Source organism: Theropithecus gelada, chromosome 11 (genome assembly GCF_003255815.1).
Source record: "Theropithecus gelada isolate Dixy chromosome 11, Tgel_1.0, whole genome shotgun sequence".
Lineage (NCBI taxonomy): Eukaryota > Metazoa > Chordata > Mammalia > Primates > Cercopithecidae > Theropithecus > Theropithecus gelada.
The window spans coordinates 89744119-89764475 of NC_037679.1; the positions used below are offsets into that span (position 1 = coordinate 89744119).

At 46.0% G+C, this 20357-nt stretch overlaps 1 protein-coding gene across 9 annotated transcripts in view; it reads right to left on the reverse strand.

Annotated features, from left to right (window-relative positions):
- RIMBP2 (RIMS binding protein 2) overlaps window positions 1–20357 on the reverse strand; it is a 319920-nt gene that overhangs the window by 221281 nt on the left and 78282 nt on the right. For 4 of the 9 annotated variants that reach the window (XM_025402095.1, XM_025402100.1, XM_025402097.1 and 1 more), the window contains exon 2: window positions 8815–8949. The gene's annotated coding sequence lies outside the window, so the exon portion shown is untranslated. Of the gene's footprint in view, window positions 1–8814; window positions 8958–14233; window positions 14291–20357 lie in introns of those variants that run through there. The other 5 variants (XM_025402096.1, XM_025402101.1, XM_025402104.1 and 2 more) reach the window with 2 other exon arrangements.

Sequence of the window (20357 nt, forward strand, 5' to 3'; positions counted from 1 at the left end):
TAGCGATTTTGGAAAGCCCCCGTTCTGTAGTAAGGGGTCTGGGAGATGTTCACACAAAACAGGAAATGTACACGCATGTGTTATTCTTTCCACGGCGACTGATCAATGTGGATCTCTAATCTAGCCACAGCGTGTTGTCAAGGGGACCGCACAGACACCATGGCCCCAGGTTAAAGAGGAAGCTCTAGCTGTGCTCACGGTCCCTTATCAACCTTTTCTCCTAATCCGAAGCCCTTTTGTTTGCACCGGGGAGCCGGCTGCTCTCTGTGGATGTCTGTCAGTGGCAAATGCTTCCGTTGCCTGGTTACTCTTGGAGACTGCACAGGCCCGGGGTGGACAGCCTGTCAAAGCACCTAAAGGGTTAGTAACTGAATTGTGTCAGCAAAGAGGTGGCCCTGCAGACACATGCTGTCCTTGGTGCTCTGCACCGGGAAGACAGAGGGTCCACATGGAGCAGGTGTGCGGCGCTGCACTGAAATCTGCCCGCGAATACCTGGTGCGCAGACTTGACGTTATGTAGAGAAAGAGGCTCCCAGAAACCCCTGCAGCAACGGGTCGGAAAGGGCCTCCGAGGCAGTGGCTCACTCTTCTGGCCAGAGCTTCCTGCTGAGGACAATCATGGTGCCTCATCCTCTCCAGCCAAGGGATGGCCCAAGACTCAAGTGCTGCCAATTAAACAATCAGTCCCTTGAATTTAAATCGTGAGCAGAGGGACCAAGGACAAAAAAGAACCAGCGGCCAGAGCTTGTCCCTCCGTCCCCCTGTCCCCCCATCCCTCCATCCCCCCAACGCTGGGTGGGGCATCCTGCAGCTCTCCTCCCTGAGGCCTGCTCCCGATCCCTGATGCTTCGCTGGCCCTCTCCATTGGTCCTTCTAGCAAATCCCCTTCCCTTTTAGGTGGCCAGCACCAGCTTCTGCTGCTTGCAACCAGAGACCTCACGTTAGTTTCCTCCAGCCACCGTGACAAAGTACGACAAGACAGGAGGCTTGAAGAACAGGCACGCACAGCCCCACAGTCCCAGGGGCCAGACGCCCAAGCTCGGGGTGTCGGCAGGGCTGGTTCCTCAGGCTGGCCGGCAGGCTCTGCCCATGCCTCTCCCCGGCTTCTGTGGTGGCTGGCATTCTTGGTATTCCGTGGCTCCTAGAAGCATCACCCCCATCCCTGCCAGTGTTCTCTGCATCCAAATCCCTGTCTGGAAGGACACCAGTCACAGTAGATTAAGACCTAATCTAATGACCTCGTTTTAAGCTGGTCACCTCTATAAAGACCTCGTCTCCAAGTAAGATCACAGTTTGAGGGTCTGGGCCTCCAACATTCTTTTTGCAGGGAACACCATTCACCCAGTAACAGACCTACCTCTGTGCCCTGCAGTCAGCCACCCCACCCGGCAGTGGGGAGCACCTGGGAACCTGCAGACCTAGACTCCAGGCCTGGGGCACCTGTGTGGCTTGAGCCTTGCGAGCCCTGTGAGCCGTCCTTGGCATGGTTATGTTAGCCGTGGGCAGGCGAGCAACCTGCCTTGAGATCTGGCTGAATGGGGAGGCCTGAAAACATGCACACACCTCTGTAAGGAGACAAAGTCACCCCTTAGTGAGGGTGGGTTCATTGTTTTACCAGCCCCCGGGAGCTGGTCATTCCCATTTGGAAAGTGACCTTAGGTGAGTTGGAAACTCTTGAGTTCAGTCGCCAGCCTCTGGAGATGGGTCTTCCGAAAGGTGAGGGTTAGGGTGATGGACTCCAGGTGGATCCTCCCCATAAGAGAAAAGCAGGGGCCCACACCATGGTCGTACACTGCCCTGCTGGCTTTTTGGGCCTAACTGTAGATATGATAATACAATGTGGGAACAGCACCAGGCCTGTGAACTCCAAGTGCATGACTAAGGAACTGATTAAAGACTGACACCAACACAGAGGAAAAGGATGGAGATTCCCAAAAACATCGGCGGAGTTCCTGGATGCAGCCACTCCTGAAGCTAGAATCTCCTCTCTTCAATTTCACCAGTCAAGAACTCCCGTTTCTGCTGGGCTACTTTGAGCTGGTTCCCCGTCATGTAAAATCTGAAGACCACGACACACATAATAGAATACCACGGGGCATAGCAAGCCCCAAGGCCTCTCTGAGCACACGGCTATATCAGCAGCCTCATTTATCTGTCCTGCAGAACAAAAGGAGCAAGTAAATGACATCCCAGGGCTCAAGTTCACCAAGAGGCAGGAGTGAAATGGATGATACCGAGACCTGGGTACCATAGCTGGAAGTGTGACTATTTCCTTGCCATTTCCAAAGCTCTTGCCAGACACATTTGTACTCTCCCCTTTTACTGCCCTTGCAGGTAAACCTGGAGACATCGCTGAACCCAGCCCAGTACTGAGGCCAGCAGGCCAGCATCACACACACTTTCCAACAGGCCCAGGACAGCACTAATCACTCGTTTGACTGTAACTGGCACTGAGACTTCAATATAAACAGAGCCCATTCCATGTTGACTTGTCTACTTTAAAAAATAATAGCAGAACAAAATGAAACCAACTAAATGGAATTTAAAATACATAATTGCTTTAGTCATGAAGAGTAATGACATTAAGAGCCATTTTAACTAGACATTTCCGCACAAATAACATTAGGCCGAGACAGTTAGTCTTGGGGTCCTGACCAAAAATGAGCCCTGAGAACTTGCAGGCCTGTTTGTTTCAGGTTGGGTCCTGGGTAACAGGCACGGCCTGTGGCTAGAGCAGCCGTGAAGCCCCCACAAGGCTGCATCAGAGGTTCCAGGGAACTGAGATTCCCCAGACATCACCAGCTTTGCCATCTCTGTGCCAACTACTGAGTGACCCTCTTTCTTTAAATAAGCTTGTGTTTTACATACGTAATTATATTGAAAAAGGAAACTATATATGACAAACACAAAACTGTTGGTTAATTCACTAGTTATTTTATATATAAATTCACTAGTTATTCGCTAATTGTACATATCATTCACTAGTATTTTGTATATATTAATATATATTTGATCATAGAGACGGAGTCTCACTTTGTTGCCCAGGCTGGCCCCAAACTCCTGAACTCCAGTGGTCCTCCCACCTCTGCCTCCCACAGGGCTGGGATTACAGAAATGAGCCAGTGCACCTGGCCTACTAGTTATATTTTTCCTAATAATTTTATTTTTTCCAATAAATACATGACCATAGCTAGCTAGGGTTTGTGGATTGTTTTTGTCTATTTTATTGCCTGTACAACACTCTTGGAAATATTGGGCTAGTTGGCAGACTCAGGCAATGCCTCCACTAGGCTGATAGTCACAAAATTCTCCACAAAAGGCACAGGAGACCAAATTTCTCTCTCTCTGACCCTGCTTAACGTTTACACGTAATCTCTGTTCCCAGAGCTCATGGCATCAAGTAAACAGTTCTTGCCTATCAAGCCCTGCAGGTAGGAATAACACGACTTATCTAACAGGGAAAATGAAAGAACAGATGGCATGGACGAAGGTCCGGGGACACTGGTGGGGCCATTTCCTTCTAGTATCAGTGGTTTCTTGTCTCAACAAATATTTGCCAAGCATCTGTAGTGCACAAAGTCAGGTTACTGGACTAGATACACACATACACAAATATATACAAAACTAAAGTCAACTGAATACTATTGAAGACTGAGGTAATTCCATGCTGCATTATTGAATGTAAAAAGCATATTATGATGAACACATGGCACATATTCCCCTTTAGCTTTTTCTACATGTTTCAACACTTATACAAATAGAAGCACTTTTATTTTACTTTAAGTTCTTGGATACATGTGCAGAACGTGCAGGTTTGTTACACAGGTATACATGTGCCATGGTGGTTTGCAGCACCTATCAGCCTGTCATCTAGGTTTTAAGCCCCACATGCATTAGGTATTTGCCCTAATGCTCTCCCTCCCCTTACCCCCACCCCCTGAAGTAGAAGCACATTTGCACAGATTCTAGAGTAATGTACACAGGTGGCATGGACAAATGTGTTCCCTGCAGTAGTGCTGATAATAATTAGGCATGGTTAGGGGACAGTTAGTTCACTGTTGTCATCTGTGTGTGCATCTACGTAGTGCACAATTGTTCATCAACAGCAGTAAGTGCCTTCAGCAGGCATCAGCCGCCTCCCATAACCTCTGAGCACTCAACTCCTTGCACACCAACCTGGTTACCACCAACACCTGCATTTCTGTGCCTGGGGGCTCAGTCTAGCTGAGACCCAAGCCTGGCCTACATGCAGGGCAAGCAAGACATGCTGGAGCCTCCATGCACCTGCAAGGCTGCCTCAGCCAAGTGAAGAGTACTGGTAGATCAATACCCCAGCTCCCTCATCCCTCAAGCAGATAATCCCACAGCGTACATTGCAAAATCTCCCAGAGGTTCCACAGCAGGACTGAGCCCCCATCACCCACAGTGGCAACTGGCTGGATAACACACACCTATTACCGACTTCCTGCCTTTCCCTGTCTCACTTCCATACTCCCCTCCCAAAATTTCACTGCCCCGTGAGTCACTTTTACTGGAATCCTTACCCTGGGCTTGCTCTGAGAGAGCCCAGGCTGAGACACTCAGGATAGCTACACTGCTGGGTGATACACAGCGATTTACAAGGCTGAGGTCGGGTGCCAATGTACTCATAGGAAATAACAGGCAAAGGTCTCTAAGAAATGTTCTGGAAATGGAAAATACGAATCTGCAGAAAAATATAGTTTTGTTTAAAGCACATACAAAATTCTAGGATAGAGTTTCATGTATGTTTGGAAGGACCAAATTGATGACAGTGGTTAGCTTGGTAGAAGAGTCAAGATACATGAGATTTTACAAATTAAATATATAAATTTAGTACGGAAGTAATGAAAAAAGTTGCAGGGCAGATTATGTGTGTACTTGGACATGCACACATAGAATTGTGTATCCACGTCCACTTTTGTCGATGCAACTGCCTCTGTTTTACATCAAGACATTGCATGTGTGTGTGTATGTTTGTGGATGCATGGGACAAGGTCTGAATTCTGAAAAGAAACACCAGACTCTTAATAATGATCGCCAATGGGAATTAGGAACGGGAAATATTTATCGGGGGACTTTAATGTTTTACTTTATACATCTCTGTGAGATGTGACTTTTTCGGTGAGCATCTGCTACCCTTCATATCTAACAAGGTAAAATAATTTTGTTTTTTACTTTACTGTACTGATTTAATTCACTTTAACTAGGGATTATATTTGGGTTTCTTTGAGACAGAGTCTTGCTCTGTTGCCCAGAATTGAGTGCAGTGGCGCTATCTCAGCTCACTGCAACCTCTGCCTCCTGAGTTCAAGCAATTCTCCTGCCTCAGCCTCCCGAGTAGTTGGGATTACAGGTGCACGACTCCACGCCCAGCTAATTTTTGTGTTTTTAGTAGAGCCGGGGTTTCACCATGTTGGCCAGGCTGGTCTCAAGCTCCTGACCTCGTGATTCGCCCATCTTGGCCTCCCAAAGTCCTGAGATTACAGATGTGAGCCACCACGCCAGTTGATGTATCTGGGTGTCTTAAATTGATACATAATAGATGGACATATTATTGAGGTACATGTGATATTTTGATACACCCATATAATGTGTGAAAGTCGAATCAGGGTAATTAGGATATCTATTACATTAAACATTAATCTTTTTATGCTAGGCATGTTCAAATTATTCTCTTGCAGCGATTTTGAAATGAGCATAACTTTAAAGCTGCTCACACATACTCAGATCCTGTGAAAGTTGTTAACTTTTCCAACTTGGATCTGTGAATACACATCTTAATATGTTTTATTGACATAGAGGGGCGCTGAGACCTGTGTGGATGGAGGGAAACGACGGAGCTGTTGAGAATGGTCATTGTGGATTTAGACAGGAAATGCTGCCTTTGGAGAGATTAAAATGTAGCAGCCACTGAGGTGTGCTTCAGGCAGCTCTAACTTCCTCCAGACTGGAGCTACTCTCAGAGAGCCTCCTCTTCCAAGTCAAACATGCAGCCCATCTCAGACTCACGAACTAGACCCACTCTTTCACACAGTCATGAGGACCTATTTTCTAATCGCCCTCCCTTCATGGGGAAATAATTCAAACATTCCATTCCCTTCTAGAGTGAGAACAAGAGCTAAATTTAAATGCAATAGCTTAATGATGCATCTGCAATTCCAAGCAGCCAACAATCTATCAAAAAAAGACCAGCTCATTCCAAATATAGGAAAGACTCATACACACATACATCACTCCACTCTAGCTTCCAGCCCCAGAATGACCAAAATTTAAAAATATCAAAAAAGTAATAAGCCCTCAAAATAATCTGCTTGTGATCCCTAGGAGAACAGATTGGCTTCTGCATCCCATAGGCCAAGTGTCATAAATGCACTGGAAAAAAATTACAATAACCCACAGCACTCAGTTGAAACACACTCTTTGAAAGTGTTCTTCATGATACTATGTCTTTTTAGGGCATACAGATAAAGATATTGTCATAAATTATATTCATTGAAGAAACTGATACCATTATGTTAATAATGAAAACAAAAGGGCTTTGAAATATTTTTCAGGAATCTGACCCACCTCCAATGAGGCTGCCTTTACTATTAAGTGATAATTAGTGGTTCTATTGTAATGAGAAACAAATGATTGCCGAGTGTATATCCTGCATTGGAAACAGTTAAGTTTCACATCAGACCTTCTCTGCCTTCTTCTATGGAAAATGAATGCATAAAATAGGAATCAGAGGACTGGGTGTGGATTTAGGTCTACCGAACACATACTGGCCAGATCCATTACCACCATTATCACGATGACTACAGCCAGCATCACCATCAGCTCCTCTGTTGCCACGACTACCGCCGGCATCATCACCATCTCCTCTGTTGCCATGACTACCACCACCAAAATCATCACCATCTCTTCTATCTCCATGACTACCACCAGCATCACCATCATGTCCTCCATCACCATGACTACTGACATCACCACCATCTCCTCCATCACCACAACTACCGCCGGCATCACCACCATCTCCTCCATTGCCACAACTACCACCAGCATTGACACCATCTCCTCCATCACCACAACTACCACCAAAATCATCACCATCCTCCCTCACCATGACTGCCAAAATCATCACCATCTCCTCCATCACAACTACCACATCATCACATCTCCTCCATCACCATGACTACCGCCAGCATCACCACCATCTTCTCCATCACCATGACTACCACCAAAATCACCATCTCCTCCATCACAACTACCGCATCATCACATCTCCTGTCACCACGACTACCACCAGCATCACCACCATCTTCTCCATCACCATGACTACCACCAAAATCATCACCATCTCCTCCATCACGACTACCGCCAGCATCAACACCATCTGCTCCATCACTACAACTACCAAAATCATCACCATCTCCTCCATCACGACTACCACCAGCATCACCACCATCTATCTCCTCCATCACCATGACTACCACCAAAATCATCACCATCTCCTCCACCACCACAACACCAGCATCACCATCTCCTCAATCACCACATCTAGCACCAGCATCATCACCATCTCCTCCATCACCACAACTACTGCCAACTTCATCACCATCTCCTCTGTCATCAGGACTACTGCCAGCATCATCACCATCTCCTCCACCACCACCATGCTTACTGGAATCTGAGACTCAGACTCATTTGCCAAGCCCAAGCAGGGGCACCAAAGGTCCAGCTGGTTCACCTTCTGCTGCATGATCAAATGCAGGTGGAACAGTCAGTGCCACCAGTGCCGAGCCGGCCATTTCAGGGTTGAAAATCTTTGATAACAGCAGCTGTTATTCTTACTACCCAAGATTGTCTCATGATTACACGGGGTGAACTATTGCCCTGAGTTCAGATCACACCTCTGCACAGGAAATCTCAAACCAAACATTTCACAAGGAATGAAGAAACCAGCCTAGAGTTCTCTCCTGAACACTGAAACTGACTGTCGAACTGTGGATTTTTCCCTGTATTTAGGTGTCAGTCAGGTAACTCAAACTCAAAACTGGGCTTCAGCGCAAACCTGGATATGAATCTCCCCACACTTCTACTGCTCTCTCAGTCTTTCTCATCTTAGGAAATGGTCTTCCCCTTCCGCCATGTGCCCCAGACCAAAAATATGAAGGCCATTCTTGTCACCCCCTTACACTCCCTCTCAGCCCAGTCTATCACAATGGCTAGCAGGTCCTGCTGCCCACATACATCCAGGACCTCTCCAATGACCCTCACGTCCACTACCATCCTGGTGCAGGCCTGTAGGCCGCCCTTGCCAGTCATGTGGACTACATGGTCGCTGCCTAATCCTCTTTGCTCCCATGCTTACCTCCACCTCCGTTCAGAACTGGGAGTGATCTTATTAAAATAAAAATTGGATCATGTCACTCTCCACCTAAAATCAATCACTACTCTCTGGCCATTGTTCTTCAGATTTAGAATCAATACCCTAGCACAGCCAGCCCTAAGGTCCTGAATGAACTGCCCTGTCTACCTGTCCCATTTGTGCTCCAGACACCCAGATTTTCAGGCATCAAGTTCTTTCTTGCCTCAGGGCCTTTGCACAGCTGTTCCCCATGATGTTCCTCTCTCTGTGAGGGTAAGGACCACATCTGCTCTGTTTATCACTCCTTCCTCTTAACTAGGGGACATACGCTTGGCGCCCGATAAATAGCCCCAAATAAATCAGCAAACTGTGAAAGAACAGACACAGCTCCTAACCGACAGAGAGGAATACTGCTTCTGAGAAAAGAAAGGACGACTTACCACAAAGTTTCTCTGCTGAGTTCCTGGTCTCAGGACAGGAAGTGGGAAATTTCCCCAGGGGTCTCCCAAAGCTTGGGTCTGGTCAAATGTGGCCTCAGCACCTGCAGGCTTCAGGTGTGGCGGGTCATTTCCAAGCTGCAGGAAGAAGCAGACACAATCTTCTGTCACCAAAGAATGACTCGCAGGTTTGTCTGTCTGCCTCCTTCACCTTCCTTGATGCCTAAGAGCCACGGAGAGGCAGGAATTCTGCTGCCATTTTCCAGTTCAGAACGCTGAGGGCTGAGTGAAGGACAGATTTGAAACTGAACTCATGGTCCTCCCAGCCTGAGATTTTTCTTTCCCTGCAACCAAATTTCCTGGTATAGAACAATGCAACGATACAACACAGCCATTGACGCGAAGCTTTCATGACTCCTTGAGTAGACCGTCATGTTCCTGAATTTGCCACGAGAAATGCACTTAGGGCTAATTATCCAGGTTAGACAGATGATAGCAAGGGACAGAATTGAGGGAACAGGTCAGTATCTGGGCATGCACTGAACATATCCTTAATTATCAAGACGAGACTGATGTCCAGCCAATGACAGAAAGAGTTATTATAGGTCAAATTAATTAATTAAAATCAATATAAAAACCAACAAGCATGCTACACAGAGTAAACTCTTAAGGAATTCACATCTTGGCCATCAAATATTCAAAACCAAAAACTCCTCTATATCAGTAGACCTTCATGTTGACATACACAATCAAAATATCAGAAATTTCTTTACTTCTATTTTGTTAAGAAGAGTCATTGACCTGCTCAGAATCACAGAATAAGATGATAAATTGAATTAACTTAGGTTTTATTAAAAGGCTTGCTAGTATCCTGTGTCCATATGAACCAGCAGGAGTGAAAGGAAGGATAAAAAGCAAGTGAGGCTTTATCCTAGAACTTGGAGCTGAAAAACCATCTGTATGGCCAAAATTCAATTTATTTCCATTTAGCAAACATGTTCTGAGCGCCTGCAAAGTTCCTGAGAGCTATTCGGCCCAAGCATGAGTAAGATCGAGGCCTTCCAGGACTCTCCGTCTGACGGGGAATACCAGAACAGGCATGCATAATGTTAGTTCAAGCTGGAATTTAGTAAGATTTAGAATTTTGTGCAAGGGATCTGTGAGGGAAAGACATCTAGGCAGGAGACTGAAGTTTATTTTCTAGAGATGTTTAATGAGGGAGCTCAGGACTCACATGCAGCAGGCAGAGGTCATAATAGCCAAGTGCTATTATATTGAAAATAAATTAGTCCGCCTGTGGATACCCCTCCCCAGATCCAGTGCATTAAGCAGGTAGGTGGATGCTACCCCACGCCACTCTCAACCTAGGCAGGGGGCTGGAAATATTTTGGTAGAAAACTACAACCCAAGAGCAAAGACCGTGTTTGACATTAGGAGCTTCTACAACAAAATGTGTTTGGCTCCCTTGCAGCTAGCCTGGAGTGAGCTCACCACTGACTTCCCCCAACCTGTCAAGACTATGCTCCAAAAGCAGTCAACCAAGGGGTACAGCTTCATTTTAAAAACCTCTGACACGGAAGAGTAAAAGAACGTAACGATAAAACCCAGAAGACAGAGAGATCATCCAGGCGACCAAACAAGGAAAAAAAAGAAAAAAGCAATAAGTTTAACAAGTATCTTCAGAAAGTATGTAAAAGTCAAGAACAAGATGCTAAAAAGGCCAATGAAGGACAAAAATAACTCCTGTGAATGCAAAAGATAGTTGCTGAAATAAAAATTTTAATGGCAGATTTGGATGATAAAAGAAATCTCCCAAAGTGCTAGAAAATATTAAAGAAAAAAAAGAGACTATCAATCCAGGAGGTCGAACTTTTACCAGTAAGGTTTCCAGAAAGAGAATAATAACAATCAGTTGACTGATTCCCAGCCAACTACAGAAAGAGTTATTATCGGTCAAGTTAATTAATAAAATTAATATAAAAACCAACAAGCATACTACGCATAAACTCTTCGGGAATTCTCATCTGGGCCACCAAATATTTAAAAACAAAAATTCCTATATATATCAGTAGACCTTCATGTTGACATAAACAACGAAAATATCAGAAATTCCTTTACTTCTGTTTTGTTAGAGTTTTTAAACTGCCCAGAATCACAATAAATTGAAAATTGTCAGAAAAACATAAGAACATGTTCTAGATTAAAGGATCTCATGAGTGCTCTGCAACATAGATGAGACCTAGGCAAAGAGTACCATGAGATTTGAGAAGGTGAATGATAAAGAGAAGGCCCTAAATACTTCCCATAACCGTTAGAAAGAAGAGGTGGAATTTTAAAAAGGAAAAGAATGGGTTAGAGCATCAGACTTCTCAGCAACAATCTTGGAAGCCAACAGAATGTCTTTAAAATTCTGATTGACTATTATTTCCAACTTAAGGTTCTATACCCAAACAAGCTGTCAGTCAAGTGTGAGGTTAGAGAAGAGAGATTGCCATACATGCAAAGACTCATAAAATGTACCTCCACAGCGTGTTCTTTCTTAGGAAATGACTGCTGCAGCAAAACAAGTGAAAAAAAAAAAGATAAAAGGTAAAGCCACGGAATCCAGGAAACAACAAATCCTACCTTAAACGGGGATAGAGAAGAATTCCAAGGTGACAGCTGAGCCTTAGCTCTCAAGAGCAATTGGTTTGAAACAAGACAACAAAGAGCTTTAGAAATAAAGAATCTAGAGAAAAGAGACTCAAGAAAAGCTTTTGATATCAGAAATAACTGGAGAAGAGTTTTTAATATGTGGATTGCAAATGGCACAATTGAAAATCAGGCTATTAATAACTCCAGGAAAACTAAAAAGCCATACAATGAAAGAAATGTAATCACAGTCACTAATTGGTGCCACCATTAACAATATATACACAATAGCAATGTAACAACTAAGTATTCACTTAAATAAAGTACCAATTTAACTATGTGTATAGATTGGGGGAGGAAAACTAAGATAACCAAATCTTCATTTACCACAGAGCTTCTCAACCTCAGCAGTGTGACATTTGGGGCAGAGAATTCTTCCTTGTGCAGGCTGTCCTGTGCACTATGGGGTGGTCAGCAGCATCCTTGCCAGTAGCAACCAGAGGCCAGTAGCACACACCTTTCCCTGAATTATGACAAACAGAAGTGTCTCCCACCACCAACCCTGAAAGGCAAAACTGCCCACTCAAAGCTCTTTGAGAACCACTTATCTACCACCCCAGAAAGTGCTATTAATATTTTTTACTTAGGAAAATTGGTAAGTCAAAAAAAAGTCACAATATAGGCAATTTTTAGTATTATTTAAGAGCTTCAAGAAGAAACCACTAGAAGTATTGAAAGTGGGCTCAAGGGACTGGATATGGAAAGAAGAGACAGCACGAGAATTTTTTCATATACCTTTATACACTTGATTTTTCTAATTATATGTGTGCACTTTCAAGTTAAAAAATACTGTTGCAGCACAAAAGAAAGCATGCTTGTGTCTAGTTTGGGAACTCACTGAAGTCTTTCTCTACAAATCTTTCTCAAAGTGAAACCTTATACTATCACGTTAACTTATTTGATATGCCTGTGTCTTTTCTTTAAACTACATGAAAGAGCTGTCACATAAAAACATTTCAAAAAATCTATACATCTTCTAAAGTCATCTGATGTAACACCACCCGTCCACCTACTTCATTGTGGGACAATTTCAGCAAACAATAAAACGGAGATGTTTCTAACCATGACCAGATGGGCTGGATGCCAAGGAATCAAGGCAGAGACCTCCCGTGAGGTCCCTGCAGGCAGAGGCACATTGTCATCATTGCCGACTACCTCCTTTTAATGCAAACCACCAAGTCCTTACCTCCACCAACACACATCCTATTCTCCTCTAAGGAATCATGTTCTCTCAGAGAATAACATGAAAAAAACGAGATTACAGCAAGTCACGATAATCTGCAAGTGATGTGCATTTTTTTTTCTAGTTCTATTAAAGAAGAAAAAATTTTAGGTGGGGCAATGATTCCCAGCTTCTTAATGCATTTAGTGAATGTCAGTGCCCTTGGCATAGAATAAGTAAATCCATCGCTTTCTCCCCTCATCTTCCTGGGCTCCTGGGATGTGCTTTTTCAACCACCCTGTTCTCTTTGCCCTGGGGCCCCTCCTGCCCTCGGCTCAGCTGCTCAATCACTAAAGAGGCTAAGGGGCTCTAACATCTCACCAGGTTGACCGGAGAGCTTGCTAATGATTATACAGCATAAAAAACTACTCTGTATGGTTACATGTGAAATAGGATAATTATTCATTCAAAAGTGGTCCAGCAAGATAAAGGATTTGTGGGGCTGTGCATAACCAGCCCTAACCAGCCCACGTGAAATTGAGTACAGAGCTCGAAGACCACTTTACACAAAGTTTTAATTAACAGAGCCATTCAGGCAGAGAGGAAAACAAAAACAGTGATTCATTGATGTACATTTTACCGCTGCCATCGAATGCCAGGCAACAGAAAACACCGGCCACCTGCCCTGCCCCATAAACATGTTCATCATGGAGCACAGGATTATGCCTTCTGCCACGAGGGACGAGCTCGTTCTTACTATTTAATGTTAGGCACAGACGCAGTTCATTTCACCTGTTTACTACAAGGTCCTCGCTACATAGAACACATAAAAAAAGAACCCCCCAGGTCTTAAGCCAGAGTCAGCACCCTCACATTTTTGTTGTATATTTCAACTAACAGCGGACTTACATGAAATTAAAATACTACAATTATATCCATTGTCTGATTATATTCATTCTCTAAAGGGTGTTCAACTTCGTCTCATCATTTGAGCTCAAAGAGTTGAAAATGCTGCACAAAAATCGAAAAAAGAGGAGGAATTTCCACTTGAGATTTCCCCTTACAACTTTGAATACATGCTGTTTCTAATGCCAGTTCTGTGATGCTTAAACTAGCAAAACCAAACTGTTTCCACCAGAACGGTGAATTCCTGAGGGAGGAAAGTTGGAGGGACAAATAACGGAACACCCAGCCCTTGCCTTTCCTCCTGAGCCCCATCTCAGCGTGAGTGTCCTGCCCACAGCCTACCCAAACGGACCCTCGGGACCAAAGGTCTTTTTTAGCCTGATACAGGGCCTGAGGACAGATTTGGAAAGGAATACCCCCAGGGTAGTAACAGTGATTTGAGCCGCAATTAAGACCCAAAGGTTTAGAAACCAGGGGTTATCACAACCCCTGCCACCCTCCCATCCCCCGAGTCTGGAAATGCCTCTTCCCACCTCTCAGTCCAGAGAACAGCCCTTGCTCTACAGCCCACAGCCTAGAAAGAGATCAATTTCCCGTCTGTGTCTAAGCTGTATCTCATTAACCCATCGGGCTCTTTCCCCAGCCCCAAAAGCAGGTACTTACAAGGCACCGGAGATCAGTGGTCTAGTGGACCAGACAGACTGGTCCAGGCGTCCCCGCCAGCCCCGCTTCCTGTCCCCGTGGACGCCAGCCTTTCTGAGCCTCGGATGTTTGTGCTCAGCACCCGGCTGGAAGGCTATTTACTTATTCATGGGCTGCCCGAGCCGGCCAGGAACTGCTTTGTGTCAGCTGAATAGGATGGTAATTCAATCTGCGAATGGGAGCCGCTGGCACACAGCGCGCCTGTCATAATGAGTCACGGGGGGGACAAGCGCCCGGTGTTCAGAGCCACTGGGAACCTGTCCTTCGACAATGAGCTGTGTCACAAGACACCACCTTCCCTTCCTCAGTCGCTCTCTTCCCCCCGAATCTCCCCACCCCAGATCAACTCTCCTGGAGATGCATGACACAGAATTACATATCCTTGGGAGCGGAGACGGGAGGCGGGAAATGCCACCTGTTCTCTTGAGCTGTATACACGGAGAGAGGAGAGAGAATTGTTGGGAAGGAATCTGAAGCAAGAAGCATGGAGTGAGGAAGCGGGAGGAAAAGTTCACCTGCACCGGGAGTGCTCAGGTTTAATGTTTTCTACGCCCTATCTCACGAACTCCTCATCAAAGCCTTTGGAGCAAATGAACGAACTCCTCATCAAAGCCTTTGGAGCAAATGAACGATTAGCTTCAGGCAGGTTAACAATCACAACCAAAGTCTCTGACTGGGGGTCTTTGAGCCCTGGTCTATCTCACACCACAAGCCGTATGTTGCCTTTGGTCCAGCAGGTCACCGCATCCAATCCAGAGAAACCTGCCTCTCTTTAAAGATGACTTTTTTTTTTTTAGACACGGTCTCACTCTGTCACCTGAGCTGAAGCACAGTGGCGCAATCTCAGCTTACTACAGTCTCAACCTCCCAGCCTCAAGCTATTCTCCCACCTCAGCCTCCCAAGTAGCTGAGGCTACCGGTGCTCGCCACCATGCCTGGCTAATTAAAAAAAATTTTTCTTTGAGAGATGGGATCTCACTGTGTTGCCCAGGCTGATCTCGAACACCTGAGCTCAAGTAATCCACCCACTTCAGCTTCCCAACATGCTGGGATTACAGGCTTGAGCCACCGCACCCGGCTGACTCTACCTGTAAACAAATCACTTTCTGTTTCCGATAACAGGGTCTCCAGCACATTAATTAAAACAACAGAATCCAGAGCACAAGAAAAAGTGAGCTGAGATTCAGAGATGAGAAGACCCCAGCCGGGTGACAGATCCCAGCTCCCCCTACCCCAGGGGGCCACGCAGGACGGAACCCATCCCCTCTCCGTTCTCGTCCCGGCTGCTGCTCATGCCTGTGTTCATTGTTTCTTGAGAATTAAGGACATGCCTTCCATCAGACTGCTTTGTTCCAGCCTCAGGAAGCTCAGCAGTTCATTTTCTCCACACCCACTGCATGGGCTGATGGTCACTGCTGTAGAAAAACCATAAGCTGTAGAAAAACCACAAGCCAGGCGGGCCAGTGCCTGGACCTACCTCTGTCCCCATCAGACAGTCAGCTCCAGGAGGGGAGGGACCCTGCTCATTGTATTCTAAGAACCCAGGAGAACATCCGGCCAAAGGAGCTACTGAAACACTTGCTGAGATGCCGAAGGAGTGAAGTCTTCAACCTCTCTGTTGCCTTCCCATATGTAGCAGTGAGGGTAGACTGGACTCTGCTGTGGTTACAAACAATTCTGATTACAGTGGCTTAAGATCACCTGGGTGCATTGGTGGCACCTGCGCTGTGTCTGCAGCTCTGCTCCAATCATCCCCACCTGGGACGCAGGCTGACGGAATGGCCACCACCCAGGTCACTGCACATCGGCGGGAAGGAGAAGCTCGAGGGGATACTGCTGGCATTGAATGCTGCACCCCAAGACATTGGGGATTTCTGTGCTCTGGACACCAATTCGTGACTCACATGTTATTCATCCAATGCTATCTCATTCTAGCAACTGCTGCTGTTTCCATGTATCATGCACAGGCCTGGATGGAAAAATGGGGCCCAGTGGTGCAGTCCCACCTAACATCTGAAAGGGACCTGATGAATGCCCACACGTTTTAATGTCCTTCCAACCCTTCCCCGCTCTACATTCCAGCTTCTGACTTCACTCTCCTGCATTCTCCTACCGGACCCCCTAGATCCACTCCACCACCCCCTGCTGTCTTCTCCACACAGCCGACTTGCTAAATGGAAATCTCTGTCCCTTCCCTGTTAAAGTCCCTCTGCCTTCCAGCCTCAGAGTGAAGGTTACCATGCCACTCATGACCTGGTTCCACTAAGCCCTCAAGGTTCATCTCTTGCCACCACCCTCCCTTTCCACGCTTTATGATGAACTACTCCTTCCAAGATCTCAAACGGAGCCTTTGGCCTTTCTTGGTCAGACCTCACACTTGCTGTCGCCCAGCGAGGCTGGTCTACCCTCCTTGTCCCGACACACAGCTGCCTCTATTGTCTTTCGGGCAGATGTCACTTCGCCCAGGAAGCCCTACCTCTAAGACCCTTCATCTGTGTTCTCATGGAATCTTTCCTCCCTAGCGGTGCCCTCAAGCACCAGAGATTCCTAATTTCCTAACTACCTATTGGTGGTCTTCACAAAACTAGGACCAAGTGGAGATGAGTGGTTGTATTTGTCTTATTTACCAGCTGGTTCTGTGCAGGTGCCAGGACCCCAGCGTTGCTTCTTACCAGCTGAATCACCTTGAACGTTCATTAGACCTCACTGAACCTCAACTGACTCAGCTGTGAAGTAGGTAAAATAGTATCACCTAATCCAAGGGCTTCTTGAATGGACCAGATGAGGTAATAACCACATAGCTCTTAGCCCAGTGTTGGGCATGTGCCAGATACTCGCACACTATAGAAGAAATGAATGGGTGGGGAAATGAGTGAACACTAACCTATCATCCAGCTCCATGACATGAGCCCAGCAAGGGAGGAATGTTAGCCTGGCGTTACAGAGAGTTTGGGTGTGGAGTCAGCACTGCAGAGAGCAGCACTGAGCTATGAGGAGAAACCAAGACCTGACAGCATTACTGAAGCCCCTGGATCAAGCCGTAACTGAAGCTGAATTACAGCTGGGTTTTTCAGTTGTGTTTCAACGCATTCCCTTTTAGGATTAAGTCAGTGTAATTAGGTTTTCTGCCACTTTTAGTAAAAGCCCAAACCAATACACACCTAGTAGTGTTGTGGGGACAGTGTCTTGTCACCTTGTTCTGGGTACGGAACAGCAAAGAATCATGAAGGTGTGTGTGCCATGCCTGTTCAGCACCATCTCTTTGGCTCCAGGTTGCATTCAAATGTTAAAATGGGAAAGTGTTCATAGCAGTATATACAGAAAATTCCACACTTCATAGCCATCGGATCTTTGCGCTGAGATGTTCTGCAGAGCTGCATCCTGTTTTCCTGCCTCTGCTGCCTCATCCTGTCCTCAGATCACCTCTCAGCAGAGGCTAAAGCCCCACCGCATCTCCCCACCCCATCACCATTTCAAATGCTTATCACCAGTTGCCCCGGTAGAATGGGAGGCCCCGGGAGTAGAGGCCTTGTTGGTCTCACAGCCCCTCCCAGCCTAGAGCAGTGCCTGGAACGCAGGAAACACTGGATCAACACATGTCAAGTGAATGAATGAATGCATGCCTGAGACAGCACATCGGACTGGAGGATCCACAATGCTTTAGTATAATTAGTCACACAATTAGTGAGTCCAAGAAGTAGCCCCCATTAAAGTGAAAGTAATGTAAACCAACTCTGGGAACATATAATAAGAATAATGTGATTAGAACCAAAGCTTCGAGTCACAGTTAGGGAATCCTAAAATTAATGAAAATAAAGAGTTGATCAACATATCCCCTGTACTGTCTGCCGGGAGCAAAGGGATTTGTGGGACTTGGTTAGAACCAACCCTGATGCCTAACAGAATGAGGTGGAGCCACGATATCCTGGTGTAAATGTCCTTCCGGCAACAGTGTCCTCTTCCCCATTTGTTGTTTATCCAGAAACCCGAGGGCCTGGCTTGGGGTACCTTCCTGTACAGCTCATGGGAAAGGAGACGAGGAATGTGCAGATTTCCTGGGTCCTACCGGCTTTACTGACTTTGGTTATTAAGAAGATAATATTCTGCTTGGTAAAAAAGTTACTTAGGGACTTTGGCCAATGTTTTGGCGTTGACTGTGTAGACAGTTGAGAAAATCAGGCTTCTTGCAATGCAAACTTAATGGCCATGGGTTCTAGTGTCCTCTGAATCCACCCCCAGCTGCTTTGGTATAGTGGCATCACCAACATCTAGTTGCTAGAATGAGTAGGCATTGGATGAATAACTTGTGAGTCACGAAATTGGTGTCCAGAGCACAGAAATCGCTAATGTCTTGCCTTCTTGATTTCTCCAGGGTCTCCCCAGATGAACACACATTAAAGCCACCCTGTTTGGGAATAGACACCGATTAGGTTCAGCTTAGAATTACTCCCATGAGCAACCAAGATGTCTTTCATAGGCGAATGAATGGTACATCCAGATACTGGAATAACTCAACACTTAAAAAAAATAAGTTATCAAGCCATAAAGAGACATAGAGGAGCCTTCATTGCACATTACTAAGTGAAAGAAGTCAGTCTGAAGAGGCTACAAACTGTACGATTCCAACTCTGTCAGGGGTCCCGAAGCCCTGAGCTGCGGGCCGGTAAGGGTGGCCTGTTAGGAACCGGGCCGCACAGCAGGAGGTGAACGGTGGGTGAGCCAGCAACCCCCTGAGCTCCGCCTCCTGTCAGATCATCAGGCATCAGATTCTCATAGGAGCACGAACTCTACCATGAACTGCGCATGGGAGCGATCTGGGCTGCCTGCTCCTTATGAGAATCTAGTGCCTGGTGATCTGAGATTTCATCCTGAAACCTTTCCCCCTCCCCATCCGTTGTCTTCCATGAAACTGATCCCCGGTGCCAAAAAGGCTGGAGACCACGAACTACGGCACGTTGTGGAAAAGGCAAAACTATGGAAATAGTTTTTAAAACAAAATCAGTAGTTGCCAGGAGTGAGGGGGAGGAAGGGAAAAACAGGTAGAACAGGAGGGATTTTTAGGGCGGTGGAACTACTGTGTCTGATGCTATGACAGAAACACACCTGTCAAAGCCATAGAAGGCACAAGACAAGGAGTAAACCTTAGTGTAAACGATAGACTCTAGTTAATAATAAAATATCAATATTAGATCATCAACTGAAACAAATGTACCACACTAATAATAGGGGAAACTGTGGGGTCAGGAAGAGGGGATGCTTGGGAACTCCCTGTACTCTTTGATCAGTTTTCCTGTAAACCTAAAACTGCTCTTTTAAAAATAGTCTGGCCGGGCACGGTGGCTCACGTCTGTAATCCCAGCACTTTGGGAGGCCGAGGCGGGTGGGTGACCTGAGGTCAGGAGTTCGAGACCAGCCTGGCCAACATAGCGAAACCCCAACTCTACTAAAAATACAAAAATGAGCCAGGCGTGGTGGCGGGCACCTGTAATCTCAGCTACTCGGAAGGCTGAGGCAGGGGAATCATTTGAACCCAGGAGGCAGAGGTTGCATTGAACTGAGATCGTACCATTGCGCTCCAGCCTGGACAACAACAGCAAAACTCTGTCTTAAAAAAACAAAGAAAAAAAAAAAAAGAAGTCTATTGGCCAGGTGCAATGACTCACACCTGTAATCCCAGCACTCTGGGAGGCCAAGGCACTCCAGCCTAATAGATAGAACAAGACCCTGCCACAAAAAAAAAAATAAATAAACAAAAATAAGTATTAAATTTTTTTCAAAACTGATCAAAAAGGTACCTCACCCCTTTAATTGCTGTTCTTGTGTACACAGCAAGCGTCTGCACCATTCCAGGTGAATGGATTTCCTCCTGGTCAGCAGGCTGGTCTCATTCAGATGAGTCCGAGCAGCTCAGGCGCTGGGACCACCGCATCCCCTGCTATACCCCCAGTCCCCGAACGGCACCTGGCTCATGGGACCCACACCCTAACTATAGTGTTGAATGAAATATTTTATTTCTTGTATCTCCACTTAGCTACAAATGACAGAACATTAACAGGTGAAAATTGAAAGCCGAGATAAAAACCTC